Source organism: Triturus cristatus, chromosome 8, assembly GCF_964204655.1.
Source record: "Triturus cristatus chromosome 8, aTriCri1.1, whole genome shotgun sequence".
Taxonomy (NCBI): domain Eukaryota; kingdom Metazoa; phylum Chordata; class Amphibia; order Caudata; family Salamandridae; genus Triturus; species Triturus cristatus.
In genome coordinates, this window is record NC_140591.1 from 1,042,723,804 (window position 1) to 1,042,739,360 (window position 15,557).

The window sequence follows — 15,557 nt, forward strand, 5'->3', positions numbered from 1 at the left end:
TCCTCCCTGTCTGCTCTACCGGTGGATGTGCCCAAATATTATTATACCCCCTTCTGATTTTGGCGTATCCCGACGATGCGGTATTGATGGCCAGATCAGGGTTAGCCCTATAAACGCTAATCACAGCCTACTCCGCCTTCATGGCCTTCCTTGATCTAAAAGTTAATGAATCCAAATTGTTCATAATTGTGGCTGGAGCTGCAAGAGATGAGAAACAACCACATTTCCAGTTGTCAGGAAAGAAAATCGAGGTGGTTGACACCTCTTCATATCTTAGAGTGCTTTTTGATAAAGATCACTCATGGTCTAATTTAGTGGCTTCAAGAGCCCAGGGTATGCAAAGGAGTATTAACTCTGTTAAAAGATTGGCCGCTCGTCGGACTAGCCTGGTGGATATTTTGAAGCTGCTGTTTCCCCCCGCCCGGGGCTGCTGAACTTACTGACTCTGAACTTTGGGAGGTTGCTGTGCAATATCGCTGCTCCGGGACTGCGAGGACCAGGGTGCTCGCTGTTGCCTTGATCCAGCACACCTGTGTCCTCTTCCTTCCCGGCCCCTCCCCCATCCAGTTCATAACCTCTCGCGGCCCCCGCTTCGCGGGTTCCGCTCGTCGGACTAGCCTGGTGGATATTTTGAAGCTGCTGTTTCCCCCCGCCCGGGGCTGCTGAACTTACGGACTCTGAACTTTGGGAGGTTGCTGTGCAATATCGCTGCTCTGGGACTGCGAGGACCAGGGTGCTCGCTGTTGCCTTGATCCAGCACACCTGTGTCCTCTTCCCGGCCCCTCCCCCATCCAGTTCATAACCTCTCGCGGCCCCCGCTTCGCGGGAGCCGCTCGTCGGACTAGCCTGGTGGATATTTTGAAGCTGCTGTTTCCCCCCGCCCGGGGCTGCTGAACTTACGGACTCTGAACTTTGGGAGGTTGCTGTGCAATATCGCTGCTCTGGGACTGCGAGGACCAGGGTGCTCGCTGTTGCCTTCATCCAGCACACCTGTGTCCTCTTCCCGGCCCCTCCCCCTTTTTCCAACAACCAAGCAGCTTAAGAGCTCCGCCCCTACGCGCCAGCGGTACGCGCCCGGAGCGAAGACCGGGCAAAGAGCGGGCCGTTTGAGGCCGTTCGAGGACAGGAGAGGCAGGGACAGGGCTCACCTTCCTAGGCCCTCACCTCCATTGTACTTATGGCGCCTGCGAGAGAAACACGGAGCAAAACAACGCAGGCTGCTGTTAAGCCCACAGGTACTTTGGACTTATATTTTGCAAGGGCAGGCTCTCTATTGGTTGACGATATAACTACTCTAGAGAAGCGCATATCCCTTGAAATAGACTGGATTAGAAGATCGTCTCTAGGCCCCCTCAGACATGCTACGTCCCCGCCACAAACATCAGAACATGTCGAACCTGCTACGGGGGGTTTGCCTGGCTCCTCGACATTATTGAACCCAAACAATATGTCTAATATAGACTGTGATATTTCTACCTCATTTGATTTTACCGCACTATCCCTCCCGCCACCAAGGCTTCTACTGCCTCGTTAACACGCAAATCAGATTTAGCCCCAGAGACACCTACGAGCATTAGTACTACCCCTACTTCACACACCACCCAGGGGGACCGTGAGGGAGCAATACCCAAGAAGAAGGGAAGGGCTCAAACTGTAGGGGGGCGCAGGCCGAAGATCTCAAAGCATGTTTCTAGGGGAAAAACAACTCCTCCGACAGCGGGGCGAGGGGGAGTGGCTATACCCTGAACCCAGACTAACAGACCTGTGAGTCCAAAAATTGCTGTGCGGAAGGAGGGCTTCTCACTTGCCGACATAAAATCTCTCATGAGTGAAATGCTCACCCCCATAATAGATCGCCTTGCAAAATTGGAATCATCCATACAAAATTTACAATATGGATTGGTCCAGCTAGGGGACACATTTAAATCAACCAAAGTAGTCGCAAAGCCCGCAGACGCACCACTATCTAGGGATAGCCCTGGCCCACAACTCCTTCCCAACTTACATCTGCCCAGATTGATTGAATCTCCAATACCTGGGCCTAAGATCCCCCCACGGAATATTATTCCCAACCCCTCAGACATCTTACTACCATCTCCATCACGGGTGGAGGGACAGGATAGTGGACACAGATTAGTTAATCTACCACCTGAGTCAGCTCCTTACACAGTCATCCTAACGGGTATCCCGGAATTAAAACCATCGATCAGTGAACCATTGGGGGCTTTAAAAAACAAAGTCATTCATTGGCTTTCCAAGAACAGGCCTCTACCTGAGGGTGTTAATAGTGAAGTTCTTATGGTCAGGAGACTCCCGTGGCTGGGAAACACCCAAAAAACTATCACGGGTGACTGTGTATTGATTAATTTTAGGGATCCCCGCACAGTTTCTCATATATGTAGCTGGCCATATCTAACACCGGGATCTCTTATCCAATCCCTTCCACTTTCCTTTTTTTACCCCCCCATAATATCTCCGCAAGCTGAGGATGGTTGGGAACTAGTATCCAGGAGAAATGGGATAAGGGCTTCATAGGTGGACAGGGAACGATGGCAGAAAGGATGCCCCAGTCGCGACCAAGTCCCAACTCACAATCGTTTCTCTATCCTAGATATGGTGGATTGACCGTGTGGGTTGGTGGCTGGTGGTGCTTTGAATAAAAGCAAGAATAGTCAACCAGTACCTCCCAAAGAGAAAGAACATCTGCGTCACACCCAAGATACAGAAGAAGGGGTTTTGGTGGTGGCCCTTCTTCCTGGGAGTACCCCACCCCAGAGGGCTATCCAGGGAATTGACTGTGGCCAAACCCCCCCCCCCCGGAGGTTGGAGCTGGAAGCGGTCCCCTCCCAAAGCCCACCCCTTGTGGTAACAACTCTTCCCCCCCTCAAGATACTATCATGGAATATTGCGGGGCTCTCCAACAAATTGAATAATCCGTCCTGGTTTTCCTTTATTGAGCAGAAAGACATCTGTCTCTTACAAGAGACTTGGGCTAGAGAAAATATCTCTCATAAGGGGTATGCATCTTTTTCCACACACGCAACGTGGGGGGGTAGAGGGCGTCCCTCAGGCGGCCTTACAACATGGGTGGCCACCGAGCTAGGCTGCAGGGCGGATCTACTACCTATTAATTCAGCAGATATTCTCGCTGTGCTGCTGGAGTGGCCGAATACCGGCAGCCTTCTGTTGATTAATATCTACTCACGGCCAACAAATATCACTCAGGAGTCTTCCACTATAACGGAGCTCGCTTTGGTTGTGAAGGATATACCACAGGGCACCGCCTATCTCATAGGCGGGGATTTTAACCGTCACTACGAGCCCCTCCCTGGCTTTATGGAAGGCTTGGCCACGGAGGAGGATCTCCTTTGGCACATTCCTCCCACACAGGCTCCGGCCCCAAAGATATGGTCCCCCCTGGCTCTGCAAATTAATTCCCTTTTGCTGAAATACGGACTACGTGCCTGTAATGGCAGGTCTAAGTCTGATACCAAGGCAAGATGCACTTTTAACAGAATGGGCAGTGAGTCCAGACTGGACTATGTATTAGTCCCGGTGTCTTCTTGGCCTTTTGTTGAAGATTTTTGGGTCACAGTCAGGAACGATAGCGACCACAATGCCCTTGAATTAAGCTACAGTCATCCCGGCGCCCCAGTCAGGGGAAATCAAATGGCCGATTCTAGGGATTGTCGGGGACTCGAGTCTAATAGACGCAAAATAAAGTGGGAGCATTTATCCTCTCATCCGGATAAGATTCATAATTTATATGCTCAAACATTGCCTCTTCTCGAGAAGCTTCAGGTGTTAGCCGAGAAAGCCACCAGCGAGGATATTCACTCCGACCTGGGACAGTTACATGCCGACCTCCTTAAAATAGTCTCTGAATTTTTAACCAAACCAATAACTAGGACTAATAGGAAAACTCTCGGTCCATCCTGGTACAACGGCGCTTGCCGTAAGGCAAAAGCCGACCTTCTGGAATCAATCAAGGAAGGAAGGGATGCCGTGGATATTAGGGCCAGACGGAGTGTCCATAAGTCCTTGATCTTAAACGCTAAAAGTGAATGGGAACACGACAAATGGACTAAACTCACTAATTTCCTGGCCCGTGCAGACTCGCGCACATTTTGGCGCTGTGTCAACACGGGTGCTGAGGAATTGCTACCTGCCTTAGAACCAAATATCTCAGCTAAGGTGTGGGAGGACCATTTCCAGTCTCTTTATAAACTACCAGCGGATGCTGAGGAAAGTTTTAGCTTCCCCCACTGCCCCATCGAGACCGGCGAACCATTCACATTAACCCCTTGTGTGCCCATGACGAGCTGGACTCGTCATGGGCCGCGGTTGCGCTGTGGCCATGACGAGTCCAGCTCGTCATAAACCCCGCCCGCTAATGTAACGGCCGGCACAGGGCGGGGAAAGGGCGTGGCACACAAGGGGTTAAAGGAGGTACGAGCCGCTTTGATCGGTCTCGCCACAGGAAAGGCACCTGGCTTAGATGGTCTTCCGGGTGATCTGTTCAAGCAGGAGCCAGACGTTTGGACCCCCTATTTCTTGACTCTTTACAACGCCATTCTAGCGGGCATGGCTATTCCGGGTACTTGGCTGGGAGCAGAGATTGTCCCAATTTTTAAAAAGGGTTCGCCTCTGCTCCCAGCCAATTACAGACCCATTAGCCTAATAGATGTACCGCAAAAGATTTTTGGCAGGCTCATTCTAAATCGCCTCCAGGATTGGATCGATGAAACGGCGATTATGAGCCCCTACCAAGCGGGATTTCAACGTGGTATTTCCACCACCGACCAAATCTTCCGCTTAACTCTTTTATATTGGAAGACGGTGCTGATTGAGGGTGGCAGCCTCTACACAGTTTTTGTGGATCTTCGTGCCGCCTTCGATCTGGTGCCTAGAGATAAGTTATGGTCGGTGTTAATGAAGATGGGGGTCCCTGTGGATATTCTCTCACTCTTGAGAAGGCTCCACCAGGGGAACTACGCCAAAGTAAGGTGTGGACGGGATGGTACTTTGTCCGACGCTTTCCCTGTCGATAGGGGGGTCAGGCATGGATGTGTCCTCGCACCGACCCTTTTTTGTCTTTTTGTCAATGGGGTCGTAGATCATCTTTGTACCCTGAATGACAGTGATGCCCCCAAGTTGGATGGCAGCAGGGTTCCTGCAATCTTGTTTGCGGATGATACCCTGCTGCTATCCAAATCCCCTATGGGACTCCAACGGGTTTTGGATGGCTTCGTAGGTTTTTGTGAGGAATGTGGGTTGGAGATCAATGCTTCTAAAACGAAATTCATGATCTTCAACCCCCCCCCGATTACACGTGCGTGCCCTAGTATTGGGTCCTCTAGGTTGGAGAGGGTCTTTACCTTTGAATACCTGGGTATAGTTATTAACGAGCGCATGACTTGGGAATCCCACAAATTAAGGGCTCATATGAAACTGACTCAGTTGGTGGGAGGAATTGGCAGGCTAACAAAAGGCCTTACATATAGGCCCCTAGGCCCACGTATACAAATATACAAGGTCCAGGCTAGGGGGGCAATTATTTATGGTGCAGACATTTGGGGACACACGTCTTCACAGAAGCTCCAGGTAACGGAGAATACTTTTCTTAGGCAGCTGACAGCGTTACCTGCTAGTACCCCTCTTTTGCCCCTTAGACTAGATTTGGGCTTAAGACCGATTTCAGTGGAGCTGGGCTTAAAACCCCTAACTTTATGGTGTAAGATATGGTCTTCCCCTGAACTTTCCAAATACAGATCAGAGCTGCAAGAGATTCTGCGACTCCGCAACAATACACAAATACCTTGGCTAAGTTATATAAAGCATACTTGTGAGACATTGGATCGACCAGACTTATGGCATGACCCCGAGGCTTCATGCCTCAGGGTCCCACGTAAACTCATCACGAAGGCTTTTCGTGAGCATCATTTGCAAGATGCCATAAGGAATGCGAAGGAGGGCTCTCATACTGCCTACTTCCTGGCTTTTAAAGACTTTTACCACCTAGAGTCGACTTATAATGATATGGGTCCCACTCTCACAAGAAAGCTTTATATGCAATGGCGCTATAATACTCTCCCCCTGAGGGCATTTACCGCTCTTTGGCCACATTCAGAACATACGGCCTCATGCCCCTTTTGCAAGCACACACAAGAGACTGACTTGCATGACATATTTTTTTGCCCGGTATACAGAAGAGCAAGAAAGTATTGGCTTTGCCCACTACTTAGAAACATGGGATTTAATCAGTACTCCCCCGCTTTTAGATTACTTAAGTCTGACATTTCGCCCCCAATTGCATTTGCGGTTGCCAAATTTTTAACGTCCATGTGGTTTACATGATCAGGCCTTCTTAAAACCATTTCAAGTAATGATGTTTTATTGAGCTAATATCTTTATTACAACTGTGCAATGTTTTTATACTGTAAATGTGTCTTGTATTACGATGTATTCTTTTATGGTCTCAATGACCGAAATAAAGACATTTGATGATGATGATGATGTTAAAAGATTTGCAAGGAAGTTGGGAGGAAGCCCACTGGATGTAATCAAAAATATATATTCAGCCAAAACAAAGTCTGCTGCAACATATGGGGTAGGAGTTTAGGGTATGGCTAACGCTGCCCCGTTACAACAAATAGAAGACTCCTTCTTTAAAAATCATGTGTCTTTACCGCAATCAGCCCCAAACTACATCTTACATCTTGAATTGGGGCTCCCCTACCTGAGCGATAGCATAAGATTGGCGCCAGTATAGCGGAGGTCTACGGTGGACTAAACCCAAACCATCATTAGGAACTGCTGCAAATTAGATTACTATAAAAGGATTGGGTGGTTAAATTACATAGAGGCCCAATTGAAAGCTTTAGGGATGGGAGAATTATTTCAGGACCCTGAGTCCTGCAAAAGGGTCACAAAGAAAAGGATAACAGACTTATTCGTCCAGAGATGAAATTATGCCCGAACAGAAAAGAAACGTATCCATCATTCCTCTATTTCTTATGATCTGGTTCAACCAGGACCAGGTTTTCATTATCTCTCTTGCAGAAATAACGCGCAGCAGTGATTCATTCTCCTGCGTTTTCGTATGAATATGATCCCGCTACTCCTGGGATACCCTCAAAAGAAATACAAATTAGCAGATATCTCACCCTGTCCCTGCAATAACCACGCCATGCAGTCAGACCTACATATCGTATTATTTTGTAAACACTATACAGAGGAAAGGAAAACATTTATACTTCCAATTCTGAGGTACCACAATTTCAGGCAGTACTGGGTGGTATGTACCTTTTACAGGCCCTACTGGATCCATTTGTATGTTGCTGTGTCAACTCATTCTTGTGTGCCTGTTTTAGGAAGAGGAAAAAGGTGGGATGACATCTTAGTGGTAGTGATTAATTTTAAATTTGTAACTGTTTTTTTAAATGATTTCATATGAACTTATTTGGATCATAGCAAACTTGTTTAATTCTTATTTTAATTCTGTATATATGACTATATATTGGCGTCGAAATTTTAAGATGATTTGTGCTTTTATGATCCGTTTTAAAAAGATTGAATAAAGCTGTGTGACTTGACAGCAATTTTATTTTTTGGGCCGCCTGCATGCATAAGTACTTCGTCAAGGAACTGTAATGCGGTGAAAATAGTTTAGGAAAGCCAGTGTAAACCAGACGGGCAGCGTGTGTTCTCTTTTTGTGAAGTTTCAGCTGAATGAGGATGCATGCTGCAGATGCTTGTCTACAGGAGTGTAACAAAACAGCTCCTCACAATCAAGTAAGAAACCCCATGAAATGTTTAGACATAGAAAAGAGAGATCATACACATACATTGTGAAAACAAACCTCACTGACACATTCCAGCACACTGCCTGTATACAAACAAAGAAAATGATACTGTTTTGAACTCACATAGACCATCTAAATTAAAATATTTTTTACTCCTTGGAATGCTGGAATTCCTTACTTCTTCCTAATTCAATCCCCTGTCCTTTAATTCAAAATTATAATGTGCTGCCTAAATATAAATTCTATTTCTGTGCCAATCAAGGAAAACTTAGCTGACTTGGGAGGATCATTCAAATTAGGGAGGCAGTAGATGCAGATATATGTTGAACTATTTTGGACATTTTTTATTCTTTTGTTCTCTATGGGTTATAAAATAGTTTAAGGTATGAGGTATTTAAGTGGTATGCATAATATTGCCTTCCGGTCTTGACGATGAAATCAATGGTGGTGCCTACTGGGCCATTTCAAATTTACCAATGGTATCCAGACGTGCCACCTATATCATCCTTGCTCTCTAGAGGTCATATTACATACGTAAGTCAATAAGGCTAATTTCTCAGTGGTGCAGTGGGTGTGTGTGCCCATTTTCTGCACCCCGAGGGCATCCTCCCAGAGAGGCGCCCTTAAACCCCCTGACATGTCTGTGGAGACGGGGCAGTTACTCACTGCACCCACCTGCAGAGGGATCTGTGTCAATCTTTGTAAAAAATATGGGTGCCACTTGCACTGTGAAAGACACAGTGGCAAATTCAAACAGCCAGTCCTCCTCTCACTAATGTGCTGCCACCAAGGATGCAGCAAGTTTGTGGCTGATCTGCGGCAATGTATTATCTGTAATAGGGTGCACTGTCCCTGTTTGCACCTAGTGCACCTAGTTAAAAGTGCTCAGTGGTGCAAATATGGACAGTAAGCCCGTTACATAATGCAGCCCCAGTAGCCTGACCTGATTCCTGGTTGCAGGTGTTCTAAGGTTAGGTGGCACTGCTGTTATAATCTGGTCTTGTTCCCTTCCCTTTCCCCCCCCCCTCCTTTCCTCCGCCTATTGGATCTGCCCAGCCTTAGAATGTTGGGGCTGACGCTCCTGTTGGAATGTTGGCATTCTCACAACGAGAGGCCGAAGGATCCGGTTGAATAAACTCCCTTCTCCTGACTAACTTTTGATGTGGAGATTTATTTACAACATTTTATTTGGCGACGAGCTGTCTTACCGTGCTGGGGACGGTCCGGATCCTTCCCCCAGTGCCCTACCGCCTTTCGTTGGACTTCTCTGGCAGTGCTGTCTCCCATCGTGCCATCGTTCGCATTGTTGGAGATAAGGGAAGCCTTCTCGTCTCGCAACGCTGTTCACTCCGTCGTTGAGAGTCTCCGGCTGCTGGGCTCCTTGACGTTTTCCCCGGAGTTCGCTGCTTGCGTGAGTGCCTCTTCACGTTCCTTGTGAGACTGATCATCTTCCCGGTGAGTCCCTGCCATTTGCTATCCGGCGCTGCTCCCTGGACTTGCTGTCCGTTCTGGCTGGCAGAGAGACGCCTGTTTTCCCCCAGGGAGATCGCATGCTAGCTGCTGAGTACCGTCCCTTGGATTGCTCGCTGGTTGGGAGGCTGTGTTGCCGGATGGTCGGAGACGATTGTGCTGCTCTTCGTGTGTGTGGGAGTTTCAGCGCTGAGGCGACGTCGATTCCTCCTCACAATCTTCCAGTTTCCTGGTTCTTCTCAGACTGATTTCCACAGAGGACGCTCCGCAGTGAGACACTGCTCTCTGTTTCTTTTACATCTGCTCCTCCTGCTGGGGAAATATAACATTGCACTCTATTCGCCTGCTTCGAAATTATCGCTGACAGGCTCAGCTCATGGAAATTTAGTGTCCTTATTTAGTACTTCCCACGTTAGACTGTTTCCGTTATTCTGTGGGTTGAATTACTGTGTTTTCTACTTCATTTTCTGTGAAATTCCATAATCAGCCTTTCCTCACGCTATCATCCCTTATCCTCACCTCTACTCACCCTTTTTTCCTTCTTTTGCCATTTTTCTTTTTTTTTTCTGCATTTCTTCTGCCACTATTCTCCACCATGTCTGCATTCGCAATGTCTCAACCCCCCCCATTCCTGGATGAGAGTGGTGATCCGGTGATCCCATGGAAAAAATGGGTAAACCTGTTTGAATCTTACCTTATTGCCATTGGTGGTGACAGATTTTCGGCGGTGCGTAAACAACATGTTTTACTGCATAATCTAGGAAAGCAAGGGAGGGATATTTTTGATGACCTGCCAGATTATAATGTTGAAAATGCAAATGAGGGGGCTGGGGGCGAGGGTGATGTCCAGTATGATGTGTATCAGTTAACGTTATTGAAGTTGGAAGCTCAATTTGGTGACAAAATTAATATTGTGTTCGAACGCCACAAATTTTTTTTGCGCATTCAAGGAAAAAATGAAAAAGTGATAAATTATATTGCTGTTCTGAGAGGTTTAGCCTCTACGTGTGAGTTTGGTATATTAACTGAGTCACTAATCAGAGATCAGCTAGTAAGATGCACCTCTAACAAGAAGATACAAGAAAGACTACTTGCAGAAGCCCCTGATTTAAAACATGCTATTGATATTGCTAAGAGCATAGAGCATACTGCGTACTGTATGAATGAAATGAAGGAAGCTGGGGAAGTAAAACAAGTGGCGGAGAACAGTGTACACAAGATCTCCAGTAAAGTCCACAAACACAAACCTTTACCTTCCAGTCCTGAAGCACCTACTGCATCAGGGAACAAGCCAAAATGTTACAGGTGCGGAAATCCCAATCATCTGGCCAACAGCGTAAACTGTCCTGCAAGGGGTGTTGTTTGCAGCAAGTGTAAGAAAAGAGGCCATTTCTTTAAAGTATGCCACAATGCAATAAACAGAGTCACCCACATGATAGGCAGTGATCTGGATCCACAACTACCTAGCGAGGATATTGTTTTTCAAGTATCTAGTTTTTCGGAATGCAACAACACTCTTTACCCCAAGTGTCAAATATTTCTGGACAATGTGGAGTATGAGGTCTATGCAGATTCCTGTTCCCCATATTCTCTTGTGAATGAAGCTACATTTCAGACTAATTCGGGGACAAGGGTGTATAGTCTCTTACCTCCAGACGTCAAACCAGGGGGTTATAATCAAGATCCCATACCACTAGTAGGAATGTTACTCATGGACATTAATTTTAAGGATAGATCGACCGTGGGAAAAGTCTACATCACAAGGAATGGTTCCAACCTACTAGGGTGGAAACACCAAAAGGAGTTAGGAATCAGACTAGACCCCAACGCGTCGGAACCTGTGTACCTTATCGACAGGACCAACATTGGGATGGAAATCTGCAATCGTTTCCCAGAGGTGTTTACAGACAAACTCAGACTCCTAAAAGGCTTCCTCCACAAAATCAAACTTAAAGCCAATGCCAGACCTATCATCCACAAACCAAGGTCTATCCCGCTGTTGACCAGAGAACCGCTTAAGAAGGAGCTGGACAGATTGGAAGAGTGCAAGATCATTGAGAGGATTGAGAGCTCTGAATGGTTGGCGCCCATCGTCGTAGCAGCCAAAGGTGGAAACAAGGGGATCCGTCTATGTGTTGACCTTAGGGATTTGAACTCTAACATTTGGGTGGACTGACACCCCCTCCCCAACATTAATGAAATGCTGTCTGCCATCCATGGAGCTAAAGTCTTTACTGTCCTAGACCTATCCTCGGCTTACCACCAAGTCGCTCTCCACCCGGATTCCAAGCCCCTCACTTCTTTTATAACCCCTCATGGAGCTTATCAGTTTTCCAGATTACCATTCGGCCTGGCTTCTGCTGCGGCAGTGTTTCAACGCGTCATGCAGCATATTCTGCAAGGCCTGGGAAAAGTTCTCTGTTTCCAGGACGACATCCTGATTCATGGCTCATCAGATGAAGAACACAATAAGACTCTGGAAGCAGTGTTGACCAGACTTAGTAAGGCAGGTTTCACCACTCAGAAAGACAAATGCAGAATCGGAGTGGAATCTGTAGTCTATCTTGGTCACACCATCTCAAGTGAGGGAATCAAACCCAAATCCAGTCTGGTGGACTCTGTTAAATTAGCCCCTGCACCCACCAACAAGGATGAACTCAAATCGTTCCTGGGGCTGGCGGAATACATGTCAAAGTTCGTCAAAAACTTTGCGGATCAGGTATGTCCCCTCAGAGAGTTGCTGAAGAAGGGGTCTGAATTTGTTTGGAAGCAAGATCACCAATCAGCCTTCCAACTCATCAAGGAGGCCATCGTTGATGCACCTATCTTGAGTGCTTTCGATCCAAACGCTAAAACCACCCTCACCACAGACGCTAGCGCTAAGGGATTGGGTGCTTCACTCACGCAGAGGATGAAAGGCAAAGAGACAGTGATTGCTTTCGCTTCCAGAACTTTGAGAGATGCCGAGCTGAACTACTCGACGATAGAGAAAGAAGCATTGGCGTGCTACTGGGCCATAAACCACTTTAAGTACTTCTTGTGGGGCATCCCGTTTGTGCTGAGAACGGACCACAAACCCTTACTACCGTTATTCTCCACTAAACGCCTGGAAAATACCACCCCATGAATATCTAAATGGGTGCTGAGTCTGCAAGGGTTCAACTACACCATGATATACGTCCCAGGAAGTGAGAATAGGGTAGCGGACTGTCTCTCCAGACTACCAATGACCAATGAGAACCTGATGCAAAACCCTCCAGAGGAGACTATTCTTTTGGTAGAAATCCCGGCCATCAAATGTGAGGAGTGGGAGAAATCCATAAGTGATGATAGGGACTTAGCCACATGAAGGAATATGATTCAAAGTGGTTGGCCTGTTAACAAGCAGGACGTGCCGGAGTCGGTTCGGCATTTTTGGCCGGTGCAAGATGAATTATCCATCGTTGAGAACCATATTTGTAGAGGAAGCAAGATCATTCCTCCGAAAAACATGTATGAAAGAATAATACAGATTGCCCATGAGGGCCACCCGGGGAGGAGCATGACGAAAAGCAAAATCAGGCAACACTATTGGTTCCCCGGGATGGATTCGCGAGTGGAGGAACAAGTAAAGAATTGCGCAGCCTGCAGCTCCTGCGACAAAACCAAAGTTGTCCGTAAGTCACCGTTAATTCCGGTGGAAGTCCCCACCGTACCATGGGAAAAGTTGGGATTGGACATAATTGGTCCCCTAAACCTACTAAACCAATCTCATAGGTTCATGTTTGTTCTTATAGACTACCACTCTCATTGGATTGTGACGAGAATGGTATCTTCCATCACTACCACGTCGCTATTGAATTTCTTGAGGGACACCTTTTCTAAGGAGGGTATTCCAGGTGTCATAATAACGGACAACGGAGTCCAATTCGCTTCAGAGGAAATGAAGCAATTTATGGCCACGCTGTCCATCACACATCTCAAATCCCCACTTTACAGTCCCAAAGCCAATGGTCTGGTGGAAAGGGCGAACAGGATGTTAAAGGACACCATCCAGCTTGCATTGAGTTCCCAGGTTCCGGGGAGGAAGCCATAAGGAAAATGCTGTGGTCATATCATACATCGCCCAATGCTGTCTCGGGTGTGTCACCATTTGTTTCTCTCAAAGGCAGGAACCCGGGTTCCAAACTTACTCCTAACTGGCTAAATGGTGGATCCCCGGTGTGGGTGGATAGAGACGTTGTGCAGGAGAAAACTCAGAAACATCAACAAGAGTACAAGCTCAGGTACGACAGTCGTTGGGGAGCATCGAACAAAAGGTGGAGAGTTGGCCAGTGGGTGGTTGTTAAGAGGCCGTCCCTGTCCAAATCCAAGATCTCCTCATTTTCCAAACCACTGAGGATAACTCGGGTTAACAACAATTCAGTTGTGCTGGAAGACGGCGGCATGTGGAGTATGGATAACATAGCTAGTTGTCCAAGCACTACTGGTTCCAAACCCACTTATGAGAAGGATCTAAGTCTTGAAACGCCCAGTAGTAGGGAACTCAAGGTGACTAGAGTACGTAAACCTCCAAGTTGGCAATCCGACTACAGAATGGGATCTTAATCTTTCCATCATTCTCATTCTCCCTACCTTCTTGTGTTAGAGTGGCTCTTTTGCGCAGGGATCTGTGGGGGGTTTGCATTGTATGTACTTCTCTATTGCTTTGTTGTGGGAAACATTTATGCCATGTGTCCATGTCTCCTGGAAGATTTGTAATGTTTATCATTCTCCACATTGCTTTTAGAGTTGGGTAATTTTTATCCGAGGAGTTTAAATTGTTTTGTATATTTTTCTCTGCTCCGCAGGGAGATGTGTTATAATCTGGTCTTGTTCCCTTCCCTTTTCCCCCCCCCCTCCTTTCCTCCGCCTATTGGATCTGCCCAGCCTTAGAATGTTGGGGCTGACGCTCCTGTTGGAATGTTGGCATTCTCACAACGAGAGGCCGAAGGATCCGGTTGAATAAACTCCCTTCTCCTGACTAACTTTTGATGTGGAAATTTATTTACAACAACTGCCTTTTCAGTGAGCACACCAGCGGCCCATTGTTGAAGTGTACTCTAAGAACGGGACTGGATCCCAACAGCTCACAAGAATAGAAGCTTGCTCCACAACCATGTTTCTTGAGCTTACATTAGCAGTCCCAATCTGTGTGACCTGTATTTCGATACAATTCCCTTGAAAGACATTGATTTCCTCATATTTCTGTGCATGCTCTGATGGGGTCTGTTTATTCTGATGAAGTTATGAGGTCGTATACATGATTGGCATTCCAGTCTGTTAGTATTAGAAGGTCTCAAAACTGTTTACCTTCATCCATATCATTTTTCGTAGGCCTGGGCGGAGTTTGGGGACCAAAAAAACGGTGCCATGCTATGCGTAGTTCCCCAAGCATGTGGAGTGTTCTTAGTCACGCCGTTTGCGCTGATTTTTAGCGACGGGTGTTTGTTCTACCCTGGAAAATCAGCATGAACAGCACCATGTGCAGCGCAAATCGGCGCTGCTTACTTCTGCTGCTGTAGTAGATCTACTCGAGTGGCAGCTTCCGCAACACAAACCTATGGTTTCTCAATGTGAGCGGTCACGACCATCCTTGACTGCACGTGTTGACAAATCTCGCTGGGAGGTGGTCCAGAATTGGATTTTCCTCACTCACGCATGGCAACTTAATTTTCGCAATCATGAGCGAGGAAAAACCTCCACTCTGAAAGTTTTTCAGAACACTGCATGCTCCACAGAGTGAAGTTCACAGCCTGGTCTACTTTTTCGGTGGTTATAACTTGCTGCTTTTAACTGCCTGTAATTAATATTTCAGCCTGCATCCAGGTGGCAAGCCTCCGTTTTGTACAGAACATTTGAACCTCCATTTCAAAATGCCAATCTTTAAAGTAACCTTGTGAATAGATTCGTCTTCTTCTGTTTTCTTAATAAATGGACAGTATTCTGTCACCCTCCTTATCAGTCACTATACCCTCAAGTACTGTCTGAGGTATTCTCTAGCTTAGAATATTACTCATCCCGGTTTCACCATAACTTCAGATCAAATTCTCATGGTCACCATCACTCACCACAGCCTCATCATTGCTATCAATCAGATTCTCATGGACACCATCATTCGCCACAATATCACCATCTCAACCAATCATACGATTGCCTCTTACAGGCAAACTAGCAAGCCACCTGCTCCTATAAGTCCATGCTTCGACTTTCAATGAACTAAGAATGCAGGTATACTGTAGGTTATGCCAGCATTCAAAGAAT